The sequence below is a fragment of the Aquarana catesbeiana genome, unplaced genomic scaffold (genome assembly GCF_042186555.1).
Source record: "Aquarana catesbeiana isolate 2022-GZ unplaced genomic scaffold, ASM4218655v1 unanchor211, whole genome shotgun sequence".
NCBI classification, from domain to species: domain Eukaryota; kingdom Metazoa; phylum Chordata; class Amphibia; order Anura; family Ranidae; genus Aquarana; species Aquarana catesbeiana.
The window spans coordinates 1,756,266-1,783,239 of NW_027362637.1; the positions used below are offsets into that span (position 1 = coordinate 1,756,266).

Below are 26,974 nucleotides of genomic sequence, written 5' to 3' on the forward strand. Positions count from 1 at the left end.
AAATGGGGTCATTTGGGGGGGTTATGCCATCTGGGCATTTTATGGCCTTCAAAACTGTGATAGGTAGTGAGGAGTAAAATCAAAAATTTACGCCCTTAGAAATCCTGAAGGCAGTGATTGGTTTTCGGGGCCCCGTACGTGGCTAGGCTCCCAAAAAGTCCCACACATGTGGTATCCCCATACTCAGGAGAAGCAGCTAAATGTATTTTGGGGTGCAATTCCACATATGCCCATGGCCTGTGTGAGCAATATATCATTTAGTGACAACTTTTTGTAATTTTTTTTTTGTCATTATTCAATCACTTGGGACAAAAAAAATGAATATTCAATGGGCTCAACATGCCTCTCAGCAATTTCCTTGGGGTGTCTACTTTCCAAAATGGGGTCATTTGTGGGGGTTTTGTACTGCCCTGCCATTTTAGCACCTCAAGAAACAACATAGGCAGTCATAAATTAAAGGCTGTGTAAATTCCAGAAAATGTACCCTAGTTTGTAGGCGCTATAACTTTTGCGCAAACCAATAAATATACACTTATTGACATTTTTTTTTTACCAAAGACATATGGCCGAATACATTTTGGCCTAAATGTATGACTAAAATTGAGTTTATTGGATTTTTTTTAGAACAAAAAGTAGAAAATATCATTTTTTTTCAAAATTTTTGGTCTTTTTCCGTGTATAGCGCAAAAAATAAAAACGACAGAGGTGATCAAATACCATCAAAAGAAAGCGCTATTTGTGGGAAGAAAAGGACGCAAATTTCGTTTGGGTACAGCATTGCATGACTGCGCAATTAGCAGTTAAAGCGACGCAGTGCCAAATTGTAAAAAGTGCTCTGGTCAGGAAAGGGGTAAATCCTTCCGGGGCTGAAGTGGTTAACTTACCTGAAACCCTTGTTGCTAGGCAGTCTTCCTAATCTGCCGCTTCCTCCTCTTCGGTGAGCGGCCCCGTTGCCTTCTGGGAACTGTGTGTGTCCCAGGAAGCAACGGGGCCATTCACAAAGCGCCGCGCGACTCGCGCATGCGCAGTAGGAAACGGGCAGTGAAGCCGCAAGGCTCCACTGCCTGTTTCCCTTCGTTAAGATGGAGGCGCTGGCAGCCGATCCCATGGATGGATCGGCCTGGGGGGGCGACATCGCGGGCTCGCTGGACAGGTAAGTGTCCTTATTAAAAGTCAGCAGCTACACTGTTTGTAGCTGCTGACTTTTAAAAAAAAATATATAGCGGCCGGAACCCCCCTTTAATAAAGTCTGATACAAGATCCATCTGTATGTTCTGTGGCGGTGTAATAATAAATACATTCTTCCATGATTACTGTCTGTGAAGGTTCCTATGCATCCAGGTCATAGCATAGATGGTAGTAGTCACATTCAACTGGACTTGTTCTGTAATGTTGAAGGTCCATCATACCTTCTCCAGAACTGAAGAAGTGGGATGAAGAAGCTATAAAATGACTTCAACATTGCAGAAAGTCTGGCTGAATGTGACAATCTACTACCAGCTATGCTAATAAAATATTCCTAGACAGGGTTGGTAAAGGTTGGCACACTCAGCCTGAGGACTGACAACTGTTGGACTGTTGCCAGGGCATGTTAAGAGGCAGTGTTGCCAACCTACCAGATTGAAATTTACTGACACAACACCCAAAATTTACTGGCATTTCCAAAAGTTACAAAATTACAGTTTTAAGCGCATATTTTAGTATTTAGGCTACAAACAAGTACATAATGCAATTAGCGATGTGATTTAAGGTAGATTTTTTATTTTTATTTTATTTACAATAGTAAATACAATTGATTTACACACACACATGAAATTGTCTCTCACAGTGACACTAACAGCAGTGTGCAGCAGCACAGATAATAGACACCTCACCGATACCTGAGTTACAGTGACAGTCCATAGTTGCCAACAGTCCCGATTTTCCCAGGACAATCCCGATTTTAGGACCCTCGTCCCGGATGGAGGCTGTCCCGAATTGGGATTTTCCATAAGGAAAATTGGGAATGTTGTTTTTTTTTTGTTTTTGGAGCAGCTGGCTCCAGCAAAATGGCGGCGGCCGCCGCCGCTCGATCTTCCCCCTAGTGTGAGTAAGTGGAGAGAGGAAGGGTGCTTGATCCGTGCAGCCAATGAAGCGGCTTCTTTAGCTGCTCGGCCCCTCCCCTCTCCACTGAAACAAGCAGAAGACACAGCGCCGTCGCCGTGTCTTGCCGAAAGTTTCCCAGCCCCGTACTGCACAAGCGCTGCGCCTGCGCAGTACAGGGGGTCCTTCATTGCCAAGGGGAACTTTCTCGGCAGAACACCGGCCGCTCCTGCACTGAGTGGGGGGGCTGCACTAATATAGGGGGTGTCTGCACTGAGGAGGGTCTGCATTGAGGGGGGTCTGCACTGAGGGGGGGTCTGCACTGATGGAGGGGGTCTGCACTGAGGGGGTCTATGCAGACTCTGCTGGGGGCACCTGATGCAAGGACGGACTCTGCCGGGGGCACCCGATGCAAGGACGGACTCTGCCGGGGGCACCTGATGCAAGGACGGACTCTGCCGGGGGCACCTGATGCAAGGACGGACTCTGCCGGGGGCACCTGATGCAAGGACGGACTCTGCCGGGGGCACCTGATGCAAGGACGGACTCTGCCAGGGGCACCTGATGCAAGGACAGACTCTGCCAGGGGCACCTGATGCAAGGACAGACTCTGCCCGTGGAAGGCGACGTGGCTAGTGACACGCTCAGGGATCCCACTGATTCTGCATTATGGTGAGTTGAATGATTTAATTTTACATTACAATGTAATAATAGAAATAATTGCACTTCATTCACCCTGACACCATAACAACCATGGTGCCAGGATGATTGAGGCGCTAACACCAGGCGTTTGGAGTATCTTTATCTGCTGATTGTTAAACTTTCTAGAATACACATATTTCTATTGTTGTGTAGGATCTGGGGCTGCTGTCCCGTCATTCCCCTGTCCCCCTTTCCTTCTCCCCCTTTCCCTCTCTATCCCTCATTCATCTCAGACTCTAACCACACCCTCTTGAGCCCCGCCTATTTAAGCCGCGCCCACGTTTCGCAAAAGCCACACCCACTTTTAGAGTAAGTCGCACCCATTTTTCACCTCGGCGCGCTTAGCGCGTCGCACTTATAATTTTTTTGCTAAGCCATTTCTACAAATGAATGCCCCGCCCCCTAATTATTGTACGGCTCCGCCTACAGCCAAAAAAGTGTCCCTCATATTTTTTTTGCAATGTTGGCAACTATGACAGTCTCTCTCTACGCCAGATGGTCCCTTCAGTCCAAACAGCACTGACAGTCCCGCTCCCAGCTAGAGAAATATTACACCAATTCACATCAGTCTCCCCTGCCCTTACAATAAGTGGGAGCTTCCCGGTGAGATAACCCAGGCGAGTTCAGATTCATATCCGAACATGGCTGAGCCCATCCTTAAGTCTGGACATGAGCGGAGATAGGAGGACTGGGCTGTGTGACCAAGACAGGAACTTCAGTTGGGTTTTCTGTAAAAAAAAAAAAAAAAAAAAAATCAGCAGATACAAATACTATATAATTATATTTTAAAAATCAGTAACTTACCATGTCCAGGATCCAGAGCTTCCCGCAGCCAGTTCTTATTACTGAAATAGAAGGGAAGAACAAAAGGAAGCGCCACCTAAGTGCAATATTAGAATCTGATTTTTAATGGCAAGGTATACATAAACACTCACAAGACGTAAGGAAGATACAGGCTCATCTGTATAAGTAGTCCCGAGGGCTCCTCGAGTCCGGAAAGGGTTCCTGGTGCGTGGTATGTTAATGGCCGGTCCGTAGCATGTCCTGCGGCCACAGGAGAGGAGCCGGAACCAGCGTGGAACGCACGGAAGCGACGTCACGGGTCACAGATCACATACGGAGGAGCTAGTCACAGGAAAGGAAAAGAGACTGGCAGGCTATGCACTCGGAGTCTGGAATGGTATAGTGCTATTTATATGTCTGTGCTGTGGGACAACAAATCACAGCGTGGACTGGTCTCTGAACAGCCACAAATCTTCTCTAAGTGATTACAATGTGGTTTATTGCGTCCTGATAGATTTGACATGGATTGTGGCATAAGCTTATACATATAACGTGATTAGAAAATTAAATGATGGAAAAATAATATTCGATTGGGTAAGAAAATATATATGACAGGTACATATATGCCCATATACATACATATATACACACACAAGAAAAATACATATAAAACTTTATATATATATACCATTCCAGGCCAATAGAAGGAGCTGAAGCTCCGAGCGCGTAGGCTGCCAGTCTCTTTTCCTTTCCTGTGACTAGCTCCTCCGTATGTGATCTGTGACCCGTGACGTCGCTTCCGTGCGTTCCACGCTGGTTCCGGTGTCTTGCCGAGAAAGTTCCCTTGGCGGATAAGTTCCCCCCCTGTACTGCGCAGGCGCAGCGCCTGCGCAGTACCAACTACTGTCAGCCGCCGGAGATAGCCGAAGCTCAAACGCTTCAATCATCTGTACACGGCGCCTGCGCCCTAGATCCAGGTTCCTTTCCCACCATCCAAGTGGACCTAGAGGGGGAATCTAAAAGAGCCGAGCGAAGCGAGGCCGTGCCCGAAGCGTGGCGAGCGAAGCAAGCCCGCGAGGGGCCCTCTTACAGGCGCCGTGTGCAGCTGATTTTCAGCTATTCCGCTTCGGCTATTTCCGCCGGATCCTACTGCGCAGGCGCAGCGCCTGCGCGGTAGAGGGGGGAACTTATCCGCCGAGCGGAACTTTCTCGGCAGAACACCGGCTCCTCTCCTGTGGCCACAGGACGTGCTGTGGACCTGCCATTAACATACCACGCACCAGGAACCCTTTCCGGACTCGAGGAGCCCTCGGGACTACTTATACAGATGAGCCTGTATCTTCCTTACATCTTGTGAGTGTTTATGTATACCTTGCCATTAAAAACCAGCCTTTAATACTGCACTTAGGTGGCGCTTCCTTTGTTCTCCCCTTCTATTTCTGTGTACAGAGCCAGCTCTCTGATGACAGCAGCCGTCCTCATCATCCCACCATTATTTCTATTATTGGACTACTATTGTTGTGCTTATGGTCTAATGACCCCCCTTTCAATACAGACTACTAGTGATTTTTTTATTACTATTATTCGGTTTTATATTTCACTGTACCTTGCGCTCACAGTTATTATCATATTAACTATCTATGAATTTTGACCCTGGAATTATTACTCTCACGCCGACGGTCACAGTGATACTTCATATAAATGCATCCTATGCTGAGTGTTTGCAATGGGGTGATATTACATTTTTTTTCACTTATAAAAAAAAAAAGTAACACTTTTTTTTATTTCCTTTCTTTAAAGTGGAACTTCACTTCTAAAATAAATAAATAAATGGTCCCCTGCAACAAATATTGCAACTGTTGACCTTTTAAAATGAGGTACTGTCCAGTCCCTGCTATCATTCAGCAGACGGTTCTTTGGGTCCCCAGCACCTCCATCTTGGAATTTGGGAGTCTGCTGTGACTTCCTGAGCAATCTCAACCGGCACCCCGCTGTGCATGCATGAGATTGTGCGGTGCAATAAGACTGGTTCTGCAGGCTCCTTGCACGTGTGACATATCCCAGGAGGCTGGGGTAAAAAGGTTATTTTACTCCTGAGTGGGGCTTCAATATAACACGCTGAAGATAGAAAGCAGCATAGATAATAATAACACAACCCCAATTCCAAAAAGTTGTGACACTGTGTAAAATCTACATTAAAAAAAAAGCAATGATTTGCTAATATGTGTAATGAAAAACTCCTGCGCTGCCTCAGCGTGTTCCACACCAACCAGATTCATTTTTATAATATGTTGTAGTACTACTTTTTAGTACCTACAACGTCTATTAAAAAATAATGACAAAATATTACATACACAATATATATGTAGCGCTGGTAGATTTGCAATCTACCGCATGTTAGGTAAATGTAGTCATTTGTGCGTTAGGAAGGTTGAGTTTGCCTCTGTTCCAGCTTGGCTGACGTGGTGTGTGTTTCCGTGCTGACCGGTGGGTGTCGCTGTTACCACTGGTTAGTGTTGGAAAGGCAATGTGTTGAAGTGTATAGATGCTCTTCTGTCCTGGAGACAACTCGGTGGAGGTGGTCCTCCGAGTTGCATTCTGGGCGAGGGTATTTATGGGACAGACGCCATATTTTGGGGTTTGTTTTTCAGCCACCTGCTGGCCCTCCTGGCCGACAGTTATGCGTTAAGGAGCTGGGGTGGGGTGGGTCCAGAGGCTTGTCCGGGGCCTACCACCGCGGCCGAGGAATGGTCCTGAGCTGTCGATCCTGTGTGACGAAGCTGGACAACCGAGGAGATCCCAGGGGAGGACCCGTCTTGGAGGGATCACGCAGCGTGCTGGTCTATAGGAGGGGCCTGGTGACTCGGTTGGAGGACGTATCTGAAAGCAACTATACAGCATAGTGTTGTCGGGTTGGCTTAAAGGTTCAAGCACTGTGACTGACATTCACTACAGAAAATCTGATACATCCTGTGGCAGAGGATCGTACGGGTTTTGTTCCCAAACAAGTCTGTGGCAGAGACTTTGATTCGTGCTGCGTACTGTCTGCTAGACCGGTGAGAGAGGCCTATCCAGACGAGCAAGGAGTGTGTCCCACAAGGGGAGCGCATTCCATATAGTATTTGAATTCTACCAGGACATTTGTCAAGAGAACCCTACAAGAGGATATTTGAGTTTCTTCTGCAAGTTTCCTTTCCACCTCTTTCCTGCTATTTCCTAAGTCGTTTGTTTAATAAAGCATTGAAAACGTACTCCAGTGTTGGTGCGTGTGTCGTCCAGAAGTAAACTCGACGGAACCCTAGACCCGGTGCCGGTGAAACAGAGGGCAGTAAGAGTGAATGTAACAGGCCCGCTTAAACCAGCAGCTCCACCGTGAGTTACTGCTACATATATATATGTGTGAATAATGAAAAGGGGGCTCAAGGGGGATTTAGACCTAGAATTCTTGGGTCTGTAAGAGAGGTGAGCGGTGAATTCTCACAGTGGTGGAGAGTGAGGTGTGACACAGACATTGGGATCTAGTATACACCGATCTACACTCAGTTGTTGTGTGAAGTGTTCCATCCACAAGCAACATCCAACAACATTCCTTGTGATAGCATGGGCAGTGACAGCTACTCTTTACTGAGACATCTATTAGACCCCAGATCTCTCTTCAGCCCTTAAAGTGGTAGTAAACTCTGCATTTTGATTTTTACCTACAGGTAAGCTTATAATGAAGCTTACCTGTAGGTAAAATGAATATCTAGATATTCTAGCAAGCATCGGCTGGTGACATCACCAGCGCATGCACTCTGAAGGAACAGCATACCGGTGCCATTCCTTCAGAGCTGTGTGCCATAGCCGAGACTCCCGCATGTGTGCGCAGGAACGATGTCTTTGCGGCTCGTGAACACGGAAGGAAGACCCGGTAAAGATAGAAGCCTCTACAGTGGTGACAGCACATCGCTGGAGGGCTTTGTTTCAAGGTAAGCCTTTCATAAAGTGCTAGTATGTGGTGCATACTAGCACATTATGATATTGCTTGGCAGGAGGAAACTTTTTTTTTTTTTTTCAAAAAGTTTACTACCGTTTTGAAAGCATCTGATCACACCAAGATCGGTTTGATTTAATGCTTTCCCAAGCCAGTAATGACCTGTTTGCATCCGGCAAAACCGGAAATGAAAAAATACTTGTTGCTTCTGGTTTCTTAGACCAGCCTTTCTCAATCGGGTGCCGTGGCATCCTGGTTGAAAAAGTACATCGTAACTCCCACTCAGCACAGCAGGAGCTGGGTCGGCACAGTACAGTGAAGAGTACAGAGAAGCTCTCTGCCTCCCCATACAGGACATTACCGGTGTGAGTGCACCAAAATTGTTGGTCTTTTTTTGTTAATAGCGCAAAAAATAAAAACCGCAGAAATGATCAAAGACCACCAAAAGAAAGCTCTATTTGTGGGGGGGGGGGGGACGACATACATGTTATTTAGGTACAGTGTTGCACGACCGTGCAAAAGTCAGTTAAAGTGACGCTATGCCGTATCGCAAAAAATGGCCTGGTCATGAAGGGGGGTAAACCTTCCAGAGCTGAAGTGATTAAAGTTCACATTTTCAAAAATGAACTAACACTCTACACCTCCCCCGGTCCCCACTGTACTTACCCTTGTGGGTGCTGAGCTGTCAGTGCCCGCACAGCTGGTGTAGTGGTCCAGAGATATGAAATCCCAGCTCTTCTCCCTCTTCTTTCTGTAGGACTTCCAGGATGGATTAGAGCAGTTTTTATCCATCAGAATGGCTCTGATCTATCCAGGAAAGAAGAGGGAGAAGAGCAGGGATTTCAAACCTCTGGATCGCTACACCAGCTGCGTGGGCACTGACAGCTCATTTATTTCTAGTTTTGCATGGCGTGTGGAAGGGTTAGAACCCCTGTAAGGTTTCTGATGCAGTCTCTTTCACCCTCACAATTGGTCACCATGACCATTGTCTCTGCAACAGAAAGTGATGGGTTGTCACCGGAAATAGAGGTGAGGGGAAATATTTTGATAGGACACCTATGACACTTCTCTTAATGTGGAGATTTTCTTTCACTACCTGTTGGGTCTCCATGACAGGAAGTGAAAAGAAATCTGCCTATTGGGACACAGCAGATAAAAACTGACTGAGGAATGAACTATTTTGCATTAACCATTTGGCGACTGGTTCATTCTAGCTTTACTGCTACAGGGCGGCCGCACTGTGCAGAATCGCGTGTGTGTGTGTATATATGTATGTATATATATATATATATATATATATATATATATATATATATATATATATATATATATATATATATATATGTATATATGTATATATATATATATATATGTATATATGTATATATATATATATATATATATATATATATATATATATATATATATATATATATATATATATATATATATGCACGCACGCGATTCTGCTCTCCTGGTTAAGGGGTGTGCACACTGCTTCTGCTGTGATTAGTCACAGCAGAAGCCAATCAGTGGGTGCCGGCCAAAGGATGACCGACAGCACCCACTGATCGGCGAGGAGACACACTGGACGGAGCTCTATCTATGTAAACAAAGCAGAGCTCTGTCCTGTCAGCAAGGATTTGCTGAATTTTGTTTTCATGGAATAAGATCCAGCACATTCCTTAGTGAAAGCAGCACATTGTACACACACACAAACACTGGTCAGCTACACATTTAATCCTTTAATCGCCCTAGATCTTTAACCCCTTCCCAGACAGTATCATTAGTACAGTGATAGTGCTTCTTATTACTGATCACTGTATTAGTGTCACTGGTTCCCACAAAGTGCCAAACGTGTCAGTTAGTGTCCGATTGTCTGCCGCAATATTGCAGTCCCACAGTAGGTTGCTGATCGCCACTATTAGTAGTATAAAATCAATAAATACAAATTCCAGCGTACATACCATGGTTTGTCGATGCGATAACATTCAGGGAAACCAATCAATATGTGATTTTGTAATTTGTGATTTTGTAGCAGAATACATATTTGCCTAAACGTATAAAGAAATAAGATTTTTTTATATTTTTTATTTTACAAGATGTGTTTCATAGCAGAAAGTAAAACTTTTTTTTTTTCAGATTTTTCTGTTAATAGCGCAAAAAATAAAAGACGCAGAGGAGATCAAATACCACCAAAAGAAAGCTCTCTTTGTGGGGAAAAAAAAGACATAATGTTTATTTATGCACGCAATTGTCAGGTAATGTAACGCAGTGCTGTATTGCAAAAATGACCTGGTCATGAAGGGGGTAAATCTTCTGGTGGGTAAGTGGCTAATTGCAGTGTCTGTGCTGGGACATGCAGGGGAAACACTACAGGGGTGCGGATGCTGTACATGGAAGGAATGTGTTTTCCTGCACTCATGTCTTCTAATAGCATTGTGCCTCATTCACACAGGTCTGACAGATGTGCCCAGCATGTCATTGTGTGTGTAGCTGTACATCGTGTGTGCTGTACTGCCCATCGTCATTTCTCTCTGCTGTTCAACAGTGTACAAAAAATAAAGAGTGCGTCCAAGTCCATATTTGGGCGGTAAGTAACGCTGTACACATGTATATGTTTGTAAAATGCTTTACAAATGTATGAGATTACAGGACTCATGAAGAGGAAGGCCCGGCACCAGGATAAAGCTGGACAGCCACCCTAGGGCGCCAGGATAAAGGGGGCAGTAAAATGCACCTTCACTTGTGTGGGAAAGAATCCTTCCACCAGCCCTGATCTCCATCCAGCGCTGTGTAGCTGAGAGCAGAGGCTCTCTCCCTTCTCATTGGCTCAGACACAGCACTGGGAGCAATTGGCTCCTGCTGCTGTCACTCACAGCCAGTAAGGGTGGGAGCAAAGCTGTGCTCTGTATGACACACAGAGCAGGGCTTGGCATTGAGCAAAAATGAGTATCCCCATAGCAAGCGGCTTGTTATGGGGCACTTGGAGAAGAGAAGGAGCCAGGAGTGCTGGAGGGGAAATCGAGAGAAGGAGGATTGGGGCTGCTTTGTGCAAAACCATTACACAGAGCAGGTAAGTATAACATGTTTGTTATTTCCCCCCAAAAAATGTTACCTTTGGTATTACCTTAAATCAGGTGTTTTCATTGGAGTGCCTCCTTAAATCAGGTGAACCCATCAGAGTGCCTCCTTAAGTCCCGGTTCACACTGGTGCGATGCGAGAACACTGCGAATCCACTGCGGGTTCCCGCATCGCACCAACTCGCATGTCAGTTCACACTGCCATATGCAAATTGCTGGGGAGTGTCAATACATTGTTAACGACACCCCCAGTCCAGCTTGCATATCGCACTGCGAACTGACAGTTCGGACATGAATCGGATCGCATGCGTGTGAACACACATGCGATCCGATTCTGGTCCGAACAAAAAAAGGGTCGTGTGCGTGTTTGCACCGAATGCGGTGCGATATCAGCCATACTATCTGTATGGCTGATATTGCACCGCACAGACATCGCATGTAATGTGAACGGTAGTGCGCTGCAAATTACATGCGATGCCTGTGTGATGTTTGGCATCGCACAAGTGTGAACCGGGCCTAAAGCGGAGTTCCACTGGCCACTGCGCATCTGCTACACTGTCCGGAAGATCGGAGGATCTTAAAGAAAGTTTGTCTGCTTTTACCAAGTACTATCTTTGTGAGTGTTACCTTTTTACTATTGAATAAAGAGTTTATTATACGGAGAGCACTATCCTCTTGCCACTTTTTATTTTATATGGCGTGTCCTGTACCCGGTCCTTGATTGACATGCTGCATACCTATTGATTTATGGAAAAGGCGTTTTGTGACCCTCTATAATCAAAGGGTCCACTACATCAGGTGAGAGGCCATTTGTTATCGTGGTGGTGGGCACCTGGAATCACCGTTTGTGTCAGCATGCAGTCTCCTACACTTTGAAGATATATGTGGACTGGAATCATGGACTGATTGTTTATACACTGTGGTGGATCATATTGTGCTTTATCCTGTCTTTTTTAGCCCGCATTTTATATTCCCTATCTTTCATGTTTTATTAGCGCTGCACTTTCTGTTCTAAAGCGGAGTTCCGCCAAAAAAAAAAAGAATTTAAAAAGTCAGCAGCTACAAATACTGCAGCTGCTGACTTTTATTAGAACACTTACCTGTCCAGGGCACCCGCGATGTCCTCTGTCGATCTGTCCCTCGGCTCTCAGGTGGAGGAACCGGCATCTTCGGTAAGGTTATCAGAAAGTGAAGCCTTGCGGCTTCACAGCCTGGTTCCCTACTGCACATGCGCGAGTCACGCTGCACGTTCTCACTGGTCCCTGCTGTCTTCTCTGACCTGTGTGTCTCCCAGAAGACAGCGGGGGGGACGGAGGAGGGGCCGGACATGGTGTAGATAACCGTGGATACTGAAGTGATCTATGCCCGGAAGTGGGAGCAAATACCTGGATTATACAGGTATCTGCTCCCCCTCTCCCCTGAAAGGTGCCAAATGTGACACTGGAGGGGGAGGGGGGGGAATCCGAAAAGCGGAAGTTCCATTTTTGAGTGAAACTCCGCTTTAACCACTTGCCGACCGTCATATAGCAAAATGACAGCGGCAAAGTGGTTTCAATATCCTGACACGAGACGTCTTTCAGGATATCAAGCCGCTGCGCGCCCCTGGGGGCGTGCATTGCGGGGCGATCATTGTTGGGGGACACGTCTGACACCCCGCAACACCGACCTAGGTAAAGAGTCTCTGACGGAGACTCTTTACCACGTGATCAGCTGTGTCCAATCACGGCTGATCACAGGGTAAACAGGAAGAGCCGGTGATTGGCTTTTCCTCGCTCACGTCTGTCAGACGCAAGTAGAGGAGAGCCGATCGACTGCTCCTCTGACAGGGGGGGTCTGTGCTGATCGATTATCAGCGCAGCCCCCCCGAGGATGCCCACATTGGACCACCAGGGATGCCAATCAGTGCCCACAATGGGCCTCACTGATTGGCATCCATCAGTACCATTTATTTGTGTACAGTGCCACCTATCGGTGCCCATCCATGCTGCCTATTAGTGCCCATCTGTGACACCTCATTGCTGCCCATCAGTGCCGCCCCATCAGTGAAGGAGGAAAAAAAAATTACTTATTTATAAAGTTTTGTAACAGAAACAAAAAAAAAATACTTTTTTTTTCAAAATTTTCAGTCTTTTATGGTTTGTTTAGCAGAAAATAAAAATCCCTGAGGTGATCAAATACCACCAAAAGAAAGCTATATTTGTGGGAACAAAATGATAAAAATTTTGTTTGGGTACAGTGTAGCATGACCGCGCAATTGTCATTCAAACTGCGACAACGCTGAAAGCTGAAAATTGATCTGGGCAGGAAAGTGTATAAGTGCCCGGTATTGAAGTGTCCCCATTGGAATATCCCACAATTATTTCCGGGATATTTCTTCACCTCCTCCATCAGAGGACACGGCACAGACTCCACCCACCTACTACACGTCACCCAATCATTTCCGAGATTTCCTCAGTCCTATCTTAGGTCTCCCCTCCTCTGAGACGAGAGCCGTGTGACGTAGTAACTAAAGGGGCGGGCCAATCGTCATCGAGGAGGCGGGCGCGCTTAGATTGGACGCGTGGAATGTGTTGACATTGGGTTGCTAGGTAACCGGCACGCTGAGCCTGAGGTGCCGCGCGGCACTGAGTGGCTTGTGATTGGCCAGTACAGCCGGCTTCTGTAGTCTGTCAAATACTAACGGGCGGGACTTGAAATTGGAGGCGGGCCGCATGTCCAAGGCAGCTGGGCTGCTCCTTGTGCCCGATCCGCCCATTCAATGTAACGCATGGCCGGGGGCAGAGACTAGATTTCAGCAGAGAGCGAAGGCGAGGAGCTAGAGAGGAGAGCCCACCTCCTCCCACCACTCACCTGGCGTCTGTAACCATGACAACAGCTTGGGGCGTCTCTGCACGACTCCACCCCTCTTCTGAGATGTCTATTGGCACCTCCCCCAACAGCGGCGTAGAACTAAAATCCGCCTCCGCAGCGTCAGGTGTGGAGAAGGATTGTGGGTTATTAAAAATGTCCGACTCAGTTTCAGTAAATCGCCGCCCCCTATCTCACTAATTCCCTCCCCCCCTTACAATCTCCGCCTTCTTACCTGTTGCTTTAGGAAGACATCAAGGTGGGCGTGACAGAGAACAGGCGAATCGCTCCGCTCCCCTAGCTGGCTAATCGCTGACTGAACCTCCCTCAGTGACGCACTAAGATAACGCCCTCAGGCCACGCGCTCGCACCTGATTGGCAGGCTCCGCCCATTCATTTCTGCTATCAGCTCGTGGCCTCGCCGCTGTATAATAGGCGTGGCCTGTGTTCTGCAGGTCCCTGGCTCCTCCCCCATATTCTCTGGCTGACACAAAGTAGTGATAGTGGCTGCCGTTTACGAATTTGTACTTCTCATGGATGCAGAACGAGGACCAGGACAGAAACAAGGGGTGGGGCTTGTGCCTGCTGAGCCTTGCTGAGTGGCCTGTGATTGGCCGATACAGCCGGCTTTTGTAGTCCGTCAGATACTAATGGACGGGACTTAAAATAGGACAGCTGGGCTGCCCCTTGAGCCCGCGCCGCCCATTCAATGTATTGCGTGACCGTTGGGAGGAGCTGGAGAGGAGAGCCCACCCCGGCAAACACCTGGCGTCTGTAACCATGACAACAGCCTGGGGGCGTCTGACTCTTACAAGACTCCGCCCCTTAGACGTCTATTGGCACCTATATCTCAACACCGGCGTCAAATTAAATTCCTCCTCCGCAGCGTCAGGAGTGGAGAAGGGTTGTAGGTGGGAGGTGCAATTGAAATCTGCGATGAAAGGGGCGCAGCCGACCTAGATCCGCCCATGATAAGTTTCCTTGATCCCTTAGTATAAATGTCTGACTCGGCTTCAGTAAATCCCCGCCCCCTATCTCCCTAAATACCCTACTTACAATCTCCGCCCTCTTACCGGCCAAAGGCGTACCTTTAGGAAGACATCAAGTGGGCGTGACGGAGAACAGGCGAATAGCGTCGCTCATCTAGCTGGCTACTCTCAGACTGAAGCTCCGTCAGTGACGCAGTAAGCTAACGCCCTCTCGCCGCGCGCTTGCACCTGATTGGCGGTCTCTGTGACAGGCTCCGCCCTTCATTTCTGCTGTCTATCAGCTCGCGGCCCCGCCTCTCACCAGCAGGCGTGGTCTATGTTCTCCCGGCCCCTCTTCTTCCCGCTCCAGTGGCCAATGTCCTGCAGCAGCCGCCCGGCTCATACTGCCCTGTCTGTGGCTGCGCTCTCTCTCCCACCCACCGGCGCCGATGCCAGCCATAGACAGTGAATGGAACTGTCTGGTCTCCTAGCAACCAGGGACGCGATGAGTGAGAGAGCGTGGTGTTAGACTCCGCCCCCACTTCGCACACACATTAGTGATGGGAAGTCCGGATCTTTTAAGTGAATCGGTTCATTTCAAACTACTCACTGAAATGAACCGATTCAATGAATCGATTCTTCGGTTCACTTGCTGAGTCTAATGACAAACAAGTGAACCAAAGCTCTCACTCAACCTCTTAAATGATTAGAATCAGAAGAATGATTCTTCACAGAAGGTTGGCAGTTCCTGGGGACATTTACTTGTATTTAGTTCCTTGCTCAGAGCACAATCCTATTGTTGTGTCAGCCCACAATTTGTCAGATTAGTCAGCATCATCAATTTTGGTGACGCACAAAAAGCTGTGTAAATGAAAAGTGGGTTTTTGTGCATGTGAACCTCATTCTGATGGGATAACTTCACAAGTTAACATTGCTATCCATCAGATTTTTCCATAGTCTTTACAGCGCATGCACAGGAAAAATTATCGGATTTTACTACCGTGGTAGTAAAATCCAATCGTTAGGCTCCTTTCACACTCGTGCGACTTGAAAGTCGTGCAATTTTTGCCACTATTTTTACCGCTACTTTGATGTGATTTTGATGCGACTTGAAGCAATACCTATGTAATCTTGAGGTCTCTGCCTTAAGTCGCATCAAAATTGGACCAAAGTAGTGCAGTGACTACTTTGAAGTCGCTGTGACTTGAAGACGCACAGATATGAACGGTACTCATTGGAAATCATGAGGTACCACATGTCATGCGACTTTGTAGTCCCAAGTCACAGGACAAGTCACACAAGAGTGAAAGGGGCTTCATTTTGCACTGTAAAGTACTGGTGATGACTCATGGTTCTTTCAGTGTACTGTGTTCTAACAACTCATGATTCTTTAACTCAGTAACTTGTATGATTCTTTAACTTGGTGTACTGTGTGCTCTTGACTCTTTTTAAGTTTGTATCCAGTTCCTGGGTGTCACTGTGCCTTGAGCACGCTGATTGGTTGCAGGGAGGGGCCGAGCTCTCACTCTAGGATCATATTACAAGGCCTGCTATGCTAGTATTGAGTGCATACTGAACAGTTTCAAACGAATCAGTTCAGTCAGAGGAATCGATTCAATCAGTTCATTGAAAAGTATCGATTCAAAAGAAAGATTCGTTCATGAACTGGACATCACTAACACACATCTTTACAGCGGCTCCTGAAAGGTAAGGGAGATTTTTCTTGCTCTGTAGAGGGTGGAGGCAGGCAGGCAATGTCTGATACTTAAGGGATATAGAGCTAGCAGGGTCTCTGAGTGGGGTGGGATGACCGTCACCCAGGGGAGGTCTATTATGCTCAGTGGCTCGAAATTTTTGCTGGGGGGGACGACGCAAAAAAATGTAAAAAAAAAAATCACTTGCCGCCACTGTGCCATCATATGCTGCCAGTGTGCCCATTAAATGCTGCCAGTGTGCCCATTAAATGCTGCCAGCGTGCCCATCAGTGCCCCCCAGTGTGACCCCCCCCCATCCACTCGCTGTCTGCCCGCCACTTACCCTGTCTTGGTGGGGCAGCGGGTGACAGCGACGAGCGGGGTCCTGCGCGCGTCTCCTGCCGTCCTCATCTCCCGTCCCCTCCTCCTGATAGGCGTCCAATAGCGGCACCTGTCGTTTCAGCCAATCAGGTGACAAGTAACAGACCCGAGCACCTGATTGGCGGAGAGGCGGTTTAGTGTTAGGAAAGCGAATATTCATTAACTTTTCTAACACAGCTGAGTGACCTGCAACGCCTATTAGATCCTATGGCTCTAAACAGGTGCTTCAAAAACACACCAATGCCGCTGTAATTCAGGCGCCCTGCGCCCGAAAAGGGGCCAGGCGCCTGAATAGGGGATGGCAGCGGCGGCTATGGATAGATTCATGCATTGCATGAATCTATCTATCTATTGGTGATAGAGGGGGGGGGGGGGCTTGAGAGAGGTGGCGGCGCCATTATGGACTGCCACTGATTATGCTGCTAATATAAAGTGGGGGGGGGGCAGGGGCACTGTCTGATATGTAAGGGACTCAGAGCTAGAAGGGTCTCTAAGGGGGGGATGGGACTGTCACCCCAGGGGAGGTCTATGCTGCTAATATAAAGGGAGGGGGTGAGTCTATGCTGCTAATATAAAGGGACACTAATCTAATGGGGGTCACTCTGTAGGGAGGAGCGCTGATCACTACAGGGGGCTCATTCACACTATAGTCCCCACTGGTGTTGATCTAAGAGGACTCTAATAAGATACTAATGGGGGGTGCTGACTGCCAATTTAATGCTTGCTGACCAACCATTAGATCAGCAGTCAGCACCCCCCATTAGAGACCCCCATTATATCAGAGTCCCCTTATATCAGCACCCACCACTTACAGACCCCCGATAGATTAGAGTCTGGTGAAAAGTGTCCAGTAGTAAAGTGTTTTTTGGAGCTTTAACTAATAGTGCTTTATTTGTATGAAAAATGACACGGAGCATCATTCAACCCTCTGAGCCCAGGCTGTCAAAGGTACAACCCCTGAGGCTGAGTTCACATATGTGCGGCCGCATGTTTGCTTGTGGGGTCTGGACGTGTCTGTTCACTGGTTCAGGTGCAAATCAGGTCTGAATTTCTACCTGAATTCGCACCTGAACCAGACCAAAAAACGCACAGGACCCTTTTTGTATGCGGACTGCGGCCACCCCAGACCTGTGTGACCTGGCTCCATAGAGAGCCGCTCACTCGCCTGTCATGTGAATTGGATGAGGTGAAAACTGTATCCAATTTGCACATATGTGAACCCAGCCTAAGGGTGCGTCATCATGGGCTCTTATTACACCTGCACAGAATGGCGCTTTTATGTCATTACATAAATTCTGCCTTGTGTGCCACCCTAGATTTAACCACTTGACAACTGGGCACTTAAACCCCCCTCCTGCCCAGACCAATTTTCAGCTTTCAGCGCTGTCACACTTTGAATGACAATTACTCAGTCATGTAATACTGTAACCAAATGAATTTTTTGTCCTTTTTTTCATACAAATAGAGCTTTCTTTTGGTGGTATTTGATCACCTCCTGGGTTTTTTATTTTGTGCGCTATAAATGAAAAAAGACCGAAAATTTTGAAAAAAAAAACGAATTTTTCTGTGATAAAATTTAGCAAATTATTAATTTTTCTTCATAAATTTTGGCCACAATTTATACTGCTACATATCTTTGGTAAAAATAACCCAAATGAATGGATATTATTTGGTCCGTGTAAAAGTTAGAGAGTCTACAAGTTATGGTGCAAATCATAAAAAATTGATCACACTTGATGCACTGACGGCCTATCTCATTTCTTGCGACCCGAACAAGTCAGGAAAGTACAAAGACCCCTTTTTTTGAAAGTAGACATTCCAAGGTATTTAGTAAGAGGCACGGTGAGGTTTTTGATGTTGTCATTTTTTCCCACAATTCTTTGCAAAATGAAGATTTTTTTTTTTTTTTACTTACCGCCGCAGCGGTTCGCTCTCCCTCCTCACACTCTGTCTCTGTGTGAGGAGGGAGAGCCGCAGAACACTGGCGATGAGAGATGATCTCGTATGTTTACATACGAGATCGTCTCTCATTGGCACCGCCGATCACGCTGAAAACGGCCACTATGATTGGCCGTTTTCAGCGATCTGTGACTGGCTGTAAACAGGACGTGCAGGGACGGCCGCCCGGCAAATAGCGTCCGCGCTGCAGCCGTCTTTCGGCTATAGTGCGGGCGCGAAGTGGTTAAGGGTCTTTTTTTAAAGAATATGTGTGTGGTGAGGAGGTGGGTGGTGGCTTTAAGCAGAGAGTGTGGGGAGAATATTCTAAAGCTTGTTTATAAGGACTGCTGCACTGCATGAATATGAATATTTCTTTCAGTGCTGACCGGAATTGTGTTGTGCTGTATATATGATGTGATAATGAGAGAAGAAATTATTATTGATCAATGGCATAAATTTCCCAAAATGCTGCTCAGCTAATCTCTTTTGGCCTAACAGAGCACTTTTATTGCAGCCCCTCTGCCATTCCATAGATAAGGGTCCCAGTTTGGAGACAGCCTAATTTGGCTTTTCTTTTGTATATTGGATAAGGTACCAATGTGCTGGATTTTCTATGGATTGTGACTTCAAATATGTGAGCCCTGGCACTGGTTTATCATCGCTGGTGACAAAAAGTTAACATTTCTTTCTGGCATTTTATCAACTTTTTTTGTTTGTCACCCAAAGACGTGATGCTTATCAAATGTACATGGCAGACTACAGAGTTTCCTTTTTAACAGTAAAAACGTGGTAGATGTTTGACATTTGTAGAACTGCATCTGTTATATCACAATAACCAGATAGATTCCATGTCACATTTACTAACAAATATGATTGGTTGCAAACTTCAGTGGAAAGCATAGTTTGTTTGTTTTTTTTGGGTTTTTTTTTTTTGGTGTGTGCTTTCCTATTCTGGTGTGTTGACATTTCATGACCTGATTTCAAAGCGGTGTCCCCAAGACACATATTAAGGAAAGTGTCCCCAGTGGGGTCAGATGCAGCATGAAAAACGTAATAGAAGTTCTAACCTTTCCATGCCCTTATTTAAAACTAGAATAATATTGGTTGGAATTATGCTAGTCATAATGATACAATTTTCTTTCCTTCCAGCATGGCTAAAAGAAAGAAAAGAAAATCGCTCAATTCCCCCATGAACGCAGTGTTGATGGGGAAATGCCTCCGGTACACTATTGTATTCTGCATTCTCGTCTGACAGAATACAATGGTTACTGCTAGTGGTTACATCCGCCTGACAGTACCTGTATGTAGAAAAATCTGACATGCTGGTTGTACCCAAGTTGATCGAAAGGTCAACCTCGGTACAGTCAGCTTGCCCTTACATGGATCGAAATTCGGACACAGATTTAATGACATTGCAGACATTCAGCGCTCCGTGGCAAAGATATTGCACAGCATCCTGAAAAGAATTCTGCATTGTTATACAAGGGGACTACTTTGAACCTATGCGACATTATGGCGGACACATCGGACAATTTTGACACATTTTTGGGACCATTGGCATTTATACAGCGATCAAAAAAATCCGCGCTTAGGGAAAGGAGAACTGCAGCCCCCCTAATTAAGAACACCACCTAAGTTGGGTCCTAGAAAAATAAAAACTCTATCCAGGGGAATGGCGCTGTTCAAATGATAAATATAAACTATATATCCAATCCACCATAATAAATGTTACCAGCTCTACGTATGAAGTGAAACCGTGTTAAAGGTATATGTAAACCTCTACACAAAAAGATAAAGATAAAATTAAATTAAATTAAAAATGGCATATGATGCAAATGAGCTTCATGAAAAAATATTAAGTGTTAGGTGCAACATAACACAATAACTTAAAAGATAGAAATATAATAATGTGTGAACATGAAAAATAAATACATTAAAAAACAACTATTAGGGCCCTTTCACACTGGGGCGGTTTGCAGGTGCTATTGAGCTAATAATAACGCCTGCAAACCGACCCGAAAGTGCTGCTGCTTTGTCTCCAGTGTGAAAGCCCCGAGGGCTTTCACACTGGAGCGATGCTCTAGCAGGACGGGAAAAAAAAGTCCTGCTAGCAGCATCTTCAGAGCGGTGAAGGAGCGGAGTGTATACCGCTTCTTCACCGCTCCTGCCCATTGAAATCATTGGGACAGCGCAGCTATACCACCGGCAAAGCCACCTCTGCAGAGGTGGTTTTAAACCCTTTCTCGGCCGCCAGGGGGGGGTAAAACCGCCCCACTAGCGGCCGAATACCGACGGTAAAGTGCCGCTTACAATAGCGGCGTTTTACCGCCGACGCCGCCCCAGTGTGAAAGGACCCTTAGTGTTTAAACTACCCAAAATAAATAAATAATTTAAAAAATAAATAAAATAGATATATAGATTTATCTATCTCATGTATTAAGGATAAGTGTTCCGTGCCAAAAATTATATATATATATATATAGACACAAAAAAATATATATTGTAGCACTTCCGCGATCGCCGGCGTGGTGAGGAGGTGCGTTCCACTGTGGAACGCACGTCCTCACTACGCCGGCGATCGCGGAAGTGCTACTTTGTTTACAGCATGGAGCATTGTAGCTCCTTTTTAAACTTTATATGAGAATTCTTTTAATAAAGTACCACTTTGGTTCCACAGATTCACGCTATAAGGCTCATCCTTTTACCTTTTATATATGGGAACGCCCGTCGGTGGAGATCCTTAATGCCGCTTCTGGAGAGGTGGAATACAGCTGCACGGATTCGAGGGGACACCTCATACAAGAGGGGGACAACACCATTGGAACATATCCACTACGCCTGTTACCCCTGTAGGGGTGGGGCGCTCCGGTGAGTGCAAGCACAATAGGGTGATACAGATGAAAGTGGGGATCACTGAAGATTCACCTATTTTTTCACTATTCATCTTTTTCCATGGATCACTTTTCACAGACTGTTTTCTGATAGTGTATTAATATACACATATGTTCACTATATACTTTTGGGACTTATCACTTTGGATTAGCACTTGTCACTTTATTACTTATTATTTTTTGTGCAGATTAGCACTGTGTTTTTATGTTTTGTGTTTTTTTTTTTTTTTTATATATATTTTTGTTTGCTCATTCGAGTGTGTGTGTGTGTGTGTGTGTGTGTGTGTGTGTATATATATATATATAATCTCTATCTCTCTATCACTAATCGTTGTTTTTTAAAGTGGTGTTCCACCCAAAAAAAAGAAAAATGCATGAAAATTCCTAAAAAAAACATTTGGAAACTTTTTTTTTTTTTTTAACTCACCTCTAAATGCCTGTTGCTAGGGGGTCCCTCGTAGTCTGCCTCTTCAGTGCCTGGGCTGGTGACATCACTTCCCCCTCGGCACAGGAAGGGCTCAGCTCTGCTCCCTTCCTCTTGTCAATCATCTGGGACCCATTACAGGTCCCAGGTGACTGAGCGGCCAATCACGGCATGCGGCGCCACTCGCTCATGCGCAGTGGGTGCCCGGCTGTGAAGCCACAGCCCGGCGCCCACAGTTGCAATGCCGGCGCCGCCGAACGGAGGGGGAGACGAGCGGGGCTTCGATCCCCGCATCGCTGGACCCTGGGACAGGTAAGTGTCCAATTAAAAGTCAGCAGCTGCAGTATTTGTAGCTGCTGACTTTTAATTTTTTTTTTTTTTTTTTTTTTTTTAATGGGCCCTCCTTTTTAATGTATTTATTTATTTTTCATGTTCACACATTATATTTCTATCTTTTAAAGTGGAGTTCCACCCACTTTTACAACTCTTCAGCATCCCTCACTAAACTGTGCACTGTAAACAAATTGGATATTTTTTTATTTTTTTTTCTCAGCACCTACTGTATATCTGCTGTATTCATTGTTCACTTCCTCCTCCCTGGCCGCGGCCAATCGCATCATTTCCTGTTTTGCAATGCCTTCTGGGAAGGGGCGGCAAGTTCCTCTGAAACTGCCATTGCTATGGAAACCTGACCTGAAACCTATTACACTGCTTGTGCTGCACTGAGCATGTACGAGATCTGCAAGGATGAGATCCAGGAAGAAATACAGTCTGGCTTCAGATGCCCACACTTAAGATGGCCACGGCCTGCTGTAAGTTTATAAAATAACAAACTACTGCTATAAACTAACAAAACAGACCTTAGTTTACAGACTAACTTTTCTAGAATACATTAAGCTTGTGTATTATAGGGGTATTCTTATTGAAAAAGTATAATTTCGTCCGGAACACCACTTTAAGTTATTGTGTTATGTTGCACCTAACACTTAATATTTTTTCATGAAGCTCATTTGCATCATATGCCATTTTTAATTTTTTGAGTTGATCAAGGCTGTGTACACATATTTTATTTTATCTTTTATCTTTTTGTGTGTAGAGGTTTACATATACCTTTAACACTATCACTTCATACGTAGAGCTGGTAACATTTTATTATAGTGGATTGGATATATAGTTTATCCCTTTCATGACTAAGCCTATTTTTGAAATTTGGTGTTTACAAGTTAAAATCCGTATTTTTTGCTAGAAAATTACTTAGAACCCCCAAACATTATATATATTTTTTTAGCAGAGAATCTAGAGAATAAAATGGCGATTGTTGCAATATTTTTTATCACATGGTATTTGTGCAGCGGTGTTTTAAATGCAAATTTTTGGAAAAGTGACACTTTCATGAATTTTTAAAAATCCAAACAGTAAAGTTACCCCAATTTTTTTGTATAATGTGAAAGATGATGTTACGCCAAGTAAATAGATACCAAACATGTCACCCTTTATAATTGCACGCACTCGTGGAATGGCGACGAACTACGGTACCTATGAATTTCCATAGGCGACGCTTTAAAAAATTTTTACGGTTACCAGGTTTGAGCTACAGAGGAGGTCTAGGGCTAGAATTATTGCTCTCGCTCTGACGATCGTGGCGATACCTCACATGTGTGGTTTGAACACCGTTTACATATGCGGGCGCGACTTCCGCATGCGTTTTCTTCGCTGCGCGAGATCGCGGGGACAGGGGCACTTTAAAATTTTTTTGTTTTATTTTATTTATTTTTGTACTTTATAAATTGTGTTTAAAAAAATTTTTTTTTTTTTTTTACTTTTATTGCTGTCACAAGCAATATAAACATCCCTTGTGACAGTAATAGGTGGTGACAGGTACTCTTTATGGAGGGATGGGGGGTCTAAAAGACCCCCATCCCTCCTTTACACTTCAAAGTATTCAGATCGCCGAAAACGGCGATTCTGAATACTGTGTACTTTTTTAAATTCGGTGCCATTGGCAGCCGAGTAAACGGGAAGTGACGTCATGACGTCGCTTCCGCGTTTACAATGAGAAGGCTGGAACGAAGCTGCTCACAGATATGCGTACTCGGCTTTCCGGGGTTATACCGGGGATGATGCCCGCAGCTGCAGGCATCATCCCGGTACCGTTGTTTACAGCGGGCGATCGGCTACCCGTGTATCGCACGGGAGGCCCGGTAACAGCGGGGGGAGGCGGCGGGGGGGGGGATGTCCCCTCCCGCTCCTCCGGTATAACAGCCGAGCGGCTTTTAGCCGCATCGGTTGTTATACACGGGTAGCCGATCGCCCGCTGTAAACAACGGTACCGGGATGTACCGGGATGATGCCTGCAGCTGCGGGCATCATCCCCGGTATAACCCCGGAAAGCCGAGTACGCATATCTGCGTACGGTCGGCGGGAAGGGGTTATATTTATCATTTGAACAGCGCCATTCCTCTGAATAGAGTTTTTATAAAAATGCATTGATTACTGTACAAATGTCACTGGCAGGGAAGGGGTTAACACTAGGGGGCGATCAAGGGGTTAATTGTGTTCCCTGGGAGGTGATTCTAACTGAAGGGGGGAGGGGACTGTGTAGGGGAGATGACAGATCGCTGTTCATACTCGATCAGTCTCTTCTCCCCTCAGAGAACCGGAAACTGTGTGTTTACACACACAGATACCGATTCTCAGTGTGTCAGCCGTGATCACGGGAGCCCAGCGGTGATCGTGACCGCCGGGCACTCGCATCGGCTCAGCGGGTGCGCGCCCCTAGTGGCCACAGGGCGAAGCGACTTAACATAACGTCGTTTCGCCCAGCCGTGCCAGTAGAACTGCTTCGGCTGGTCGGCAAGTGGTTAAAGTGTATTGGCCCCTGACAGTAAAGGGGGCCCTCGGTCTGCAGGCCTGAGGTGGTAGGGCCCTTACCCTATAGGACTACAGAGGAGGGGCCCTGACAGTGTACGGTAAATTGAAGGCCTGGGATGGAGGGGCCCCTCACAGTGCTTAGTTTGGGGGGCCCCTTACCTTGTAGTGGTAAGGGCTCCTGACAGTGTACAGCAAAGAGAGCCATCACTCTGTATACCTGAGGGGGTAACGGGCCCTCTTTGCTCTCTTTGCTGTACACTGTCAGGGGACCTGAAAGTATACTGTGACCCCTCCCTCCCTTATCACATTAGGGAATTGTAATTTTTATGGTTTTTTTTTTTTTTTTTGCAAAAAAATTAAATTAAATTACATCCAAGTACATAAAATCCCCCCCCCCCAAAAAAAAAGTGTTGAGGCCCAGATATACGAACATAAACGCATGTGTCGGGGGCACCTACGCGTGAATTGATTGCAATACGTGTTATATATCAACATGCACACCGGAGAGAGAGCAATAAAATATAAAAGGTACTGAAGTTTGTCGCCATTTCACGAGTGCACACAAATTTAAAAAGTGATTGAAAAGTCCTACCTTTAAAAAAAAAAAAAAATAACAAACATGTTATAGTTACCTCCTCTGTGCAGTTGGTTTTGCACAGAGCAGCCCAGATCCTCCTCTTCTCGGGTCCCTCTTCGCTGCTCCTGGGCCCTCCCTCCTGTTGAGTGCCCCCACAGCAAGGAGCTTGCTATGGGGGCACCCGAGCTGAGTCACAGCTTTGTGTGTCCATTTAGACATGGAGCCCCAACCTGGCCCCTCCCCCTCTATCCCCTGATTGGCTCACTGAATTTGTTTGACAGCCGCGTTAGCCAATGGCGCCGCTGCTGTGTCTCGGCCAATCAGGAGATTCCCGGACGACTAACACTTGTGGACATTGCTGGACAGAGATGGGATCAGGTAAGTGATTAGGGGGTGCTGGGGAGGCTGCTACACACAGAAGGGTTTTTTTTTTTTATCTTAACCACTTCCAGCCCACTCTATAGTCGAATGATGTTTAGTGGCGCACTTTGTGATCAGCCGAGTCAATGGGACTCGGCTGATCACAGATCAGAGTAAGGGGTCGATCCCGACCCCTTACCACGTGATCATCTGTCAGCCAATGACAGCTGATCATGTGATGTAAACAAGAGATCGGTAATCAGCTTTTTTTTTTCTGCTCGCGCTAACAGCGTGAGCAGAAAAAAAAAATGCTAATCACCGGCTTTTGTCAGAGGGACATCGGTCCCCAATAGGGTGAGACATCACCCAAGTATCTGTGCCGCCTGCCAGTGCATAGCAATGCCAACCAGTGCCCACCTGTGCCACCTATGAATGCCTCATCAGTGCTGCCTATCAGTGTCACCTATCAGTGCCGCCTCATCAGTGCACATCAATGAAGGAGAAAAATTAACTGTTTACAAAATTTTATAACAAACTCAGCAGTGATTAAATACCACCAAAAGAAAGCTCTATTTGTGGGGGGAAAAATGATAAAAATGTCATTTGGATACAGTGTTGCATGACCGTGCAATTGTCATTCAAAGTGTGACAGCGCTGAAAGCTGAAAATTGGCCTGGGCAGGAAGGGGTTTTAAAGTGATTGTAAAGGCTCTGATATATTTTTTTTTTTTTTTATTTAAAAAAAACAAAAAACTTACCTCCACTGTGCAGCTCGTTTTGCACAGTGTGGCCCCGAACCTCGTTTTCTGGGGTGCCTCTGCTGCTCTCGCGGCTCCTCCCCACATCTGATAACTCCCTAGGAGAAGCGCTCTCCCGGAGGGGTTACCTTGCGGGCATGCTCCCGAGGCCAGCATTTGCGTCCATAGACACGAATGCCGAACTTAGCCACGGTTTCCGCGTCATTGGATTTTGATTGGATTTGATTGACGGCAGTGGGAGCCAATAGCTGCACTGCTATCATTCTATCCAATCAAGAGCCGAGAACCCCAGGCAGAGGAAGAGAGCGGCGGGTGAAATTCCAGGGCTCACGTAAGTAAAACGGGGGGAGGGGGGCGGTCACTGCCAGATGTTTTTTCACCTTAATGCATAGGCTGCATTAGAGTGAGAAAACACGAGGGTTTACAACCCCTTTAACCACTTCAGCCCCGGAAGATTTGGCTGCTGAATTTTTTGCGATTCGGCACTGCGTCGCTTAAACTGACAATTGCGTGGTCGTGCCGCGCTGCACCCAAACAAAATTGACGTCCTTTTTTTTTCCCCCACAAATAGAGCTTTCTTTTGGTGGTATTTGATCATCTCTGCGGTGTTTTATTTTTTGCGCTATAAACAAAAAAAAGAGC

The 26,974-nt window shown here is 46.1% G+C and overlaps 2 long non-coding RNA genes across 3 annotated transcripts in view; one reads left to right on the forward strand and one right to left on the reverse strand.

Annotated features, from left to right (window-relative positions):
* LOC141121500 (uncharacterized) overlaps positions 1 to 26,974 on the forward strand; it is a 1,788,704-nt gene that overhangs the window by 1,756,265 nt on the left and 5,465 nt on the right. For both annotated transcript variants that reach the window (XR_012240570.1, XR_012240571.1), the window contains 2 exons: positions 21,130 to 21,320; positions 22,321 to 22,579. This is a non-coding gene — a long non-coding RNA (uncharacterized lncRNA). The remainder of the gene's footprint in view (positions 1 to 21,129; positions 21,321 to 22,320; positions 22,580 to 26,974) is intronic.
* Positions 1,621 to 14,677, reverse strand: LOC141121502 (uncharacterized). Its single transcript, XR_012240573.1, has 3 exons — positions 13,707 to 14,677; positions 9,508 to 9,594; positions 1,621 to 3,512 (listed from the first exon to the last, which is right to left on the reverse strand). It is a non-coding gene; the product is annotated as an uncharacterized lncRNA (long non-coding RNA).